The following is a 3,526-nucleotide window of genomic DNA, read 5'->3' on the forward strand; positions in this document are numbered from 1 at the left end:
GATCTATATTATTATTTATAATAATATTATTTTACAAATCTGCTGGTTTTTTGTCTTATATCTATATTCTATATGCTTGAAAAACACACAATTTTAATTGTGCGGACAGTTAAATATTTTTATTTATATATCTAGTATATTATATTATATTAACAATAAACAATATATTAATTCTTACACGACGACCTTGGTCATATATGATGTATTATACCATACGCCGTAAATAACGTTGACTATATTCAATGTATTTATGATATTTTAAATAAAACGTACTTGCAATATTTAAATTTTAGTTTAGAATTTCCGAGAAATAAATAGATTCATAAATTATAATTACATTTGGTGGATATACTCATGCATACCTATATATGTTAATTGTACATCATTACAGTTGAAATCATTATAAGGTGTTAATTTTTTCAATTGGACAGTTATTACTTTTGTCCGGACAACAATCGTCGCACTGTTGTCTGATTAATTATACATATCAGACTGTTTTTATCGCAATGAATAATAAATTATGCGCATTTAGTTAATAAATGATTTTATCAGTTTTGCCCACAATTTTTTTTCTTATTGTACGTTTACGACCATAGATAATACTGCAGGGACGTTCTCATTTACCAAGATAATTTATGAGGACAGGCCCCCTGCTATTGTACGTCCTAATTTGTCTACTTTTTTCCTTTGATAATTTACACATTGGACAATGTATAGTACCATATACCAGACAGACAACAAGTTTACGTTATAGTTTATTAAATTATATACCTATAGGAATAATAATTTTTTTTTTTATTAATTTCAATTTAAAAATAACTTATTCAATTTGTCTAAATAAAAGCGCAAAGTTCTGTGCAATATAATAATTTATATTTAAAAATGAATAGTTGAGTTTTTAACCAACCGATTTTTTTATTATTATAATTATTATTATTAATCATATTTAATAGGTATCTGCAGTACATTACAATCTGAAACGAATGCATATACTTATTATACATTTTATAAAAGTTGAACAGTGTATAGCCGAGTATTCTATGGGCGTAAAAATAAAATACACGGACTTTGTTGAAAGATTAAAAAGATGCGTGTGATGAGTGATAACTATCAAAATAGAATTACAGAATATTATTTAAGAGGCATCGTCCAGAATTGTCGGTTAAACGTTTAATTATTTATTATATACTAATTTATTGTAATTTTATTATTATTATTTTTTTTAATAGTATGTAAACGTATAAACAAAAACTAATTTATATTTTTTAATTTAATGAATTCGCCACGACAAAACGTAACCGCGGTGAATTATTACGCGGTGACTTTTCCGCGATCCTAATGAACAGTGCGAAGACTCACATAAATGTATCTATCAGCCGTTAAAGATCCTCTCACATACCACAGTTACACTAATTTTTACAGAATGCAGAACATACGAGTGGAGAGAACCGAATTATGAATTTTGCAACCGCACCTTTCAGAAGCTTTAAATGTTCCAGTAGTTGGAGGGTGTAACTCGAATTCAAAATATCAAGAACAGACTTCACCAATCAAATATAATATTATAATTTACTTGTATTATTTTTTAATGTTATTAATAATAACGCAAGACTTATCTTATTACAAAATACGCCCAACGGCCTTAAGATGGGTATCGCTGACAGCTTTTAATAATAATAATAATATACCCATATTACACCCATGTATATACCTACATATTTTATACTTATGTAATACGTCCAATTCACTACGATACATATTATTATATTGGTCAACACGGCAGGTCACACAGCATAATATACGCGGGAAAGCATATATTATGCGTATTATATAAAATGCGATACGGTCGGCCGGTCGGTCAAACGGTCGCGGCTGCAGCTTGCTACGGTTATCACGCGTTCGGATCGCCACGTGTGTACCTATATACTATACGCGTATATATATATTTAAAATTTGTATATAAATATATATTATATTAGACGCACAATACGACTTTGGTAAATTGGAACCGATCGGGCTGATAACGCGGGCGAGCGCGTCTACGACGGCCTTGAACTGTTCTAGGGGTATTTGCGTGTGCCACATCTGACGTATGAAAATATATTGTTATAATGTTTTTTTATTATTATTATTATTATTGTCGTCCTATGTATGTGTACAGGTCAGACGTATACGTACGAGGCTGAAGGCTATGTACGCGCTAAAAATAATGATCTCGTCCAATCTGTTAACTGCAGTGGTAGGTAGGTACGCATAATACGTATAAACGCGCGCGCTGCGAGACGCATAATACTATATGGACGTATTATAGGTATGGAGCAAGACATGCCTACAATAATAACGCTCAATTTTTTTTCCTCATACTCGTTGATAATAATATATGTATATTGTAGATATATATACATATATATATATATATATATGTATAAGTACGCAAATATAGTGATGCTTGTACACACAAGCATCACTATTTATGTGTGTGTATTCGAATAGGTCAACAGTTTTTTGGTCTCTCGACACGCATCATCAGATTGGATGTTCGCACGTCACCTTTATAAACGAGCATAATACACAGACACACAGTTCATATATATATATTTATTTGTGTGTGATCCTACTGTACATAATAGGCGCGCGTACCTACGCGGAATTGACAATTGGGTTTAGCCTGATTTTTCGACCCGAAGAGTTCGACCTAAATATTATTTAGTAAATAATATATATGTGCGTGGTAAACACAAACATATGTGACGGTAATTTGTTTATTTTTCTCAAGTTTGCGATCCTTTATTATGCAGACGCCTAATGAAAACTTTAACATAAACATTTAAACTAGAAATATAATATATAATATTATGATATAGGTATAATGATTGTTTTATTTGCGGACGCTCAAAGTTTAAATACAAGAGGAATAAAATGTGAATGTAACGAGTAACTGTAACTGTATACCCTAAGACATTTGTAATTCCGCTTATTTAAAAATAAAAAAATCCAATTTTAAAAATCGGTGCGTATTTCGGTCGATGTTTAAACAGTTATTACTATTACTTATTAGGTAACATCTATCTCATTTCGACACATAATCTCTGTGATAACTTCGCAAGGTAAATCAAGATTATTTTTTAGACGATCGATACACGTCACAATAGCAACGCTATATTTATACTAAGATAATAGATAATTATTATGTATAATAAATAACAATATATATATAATTTGGCACTGCAGTAATATTCATCACATGTATAAATGATAGTTATTATTACTTATTATTATCATCTCGACTCTCGAGTGAGGTAAGATATCGTCAACTGTTTCGACTGTGTCTTGTTGGCCGTAGTTGTGCTCGTAGTGATCAGTGTTTAAAATACTCTTCCTTCTCTATGTAGACCAAAGATTTATAAGTATCGAGTTCAATACGGACGATCGTGGATCATGTTTTTAGACGATCGATCGCAGATTATACTGACTAACGCGTATAATAATATACGTTTAATATTTTATCATATAATACTGTTGATGT

Source organism: Rhopalosiphum padi, chromosome 1 (genome assembly GCF_020882245.1).
Source record: "Rhopalosiphum padi isolate XX-2018 chromosome 1, ASM2088224v1, whole genome shotgun sequence".
In the NCBI taxonomy this organism is placed as follows: domain Eukaryota; kingdom Metazoa; phylum Arthropoda; class Insecta; order Hemiptera; family Aphididae; genus Rhopalosiphum; species Rhopalosiphum padi.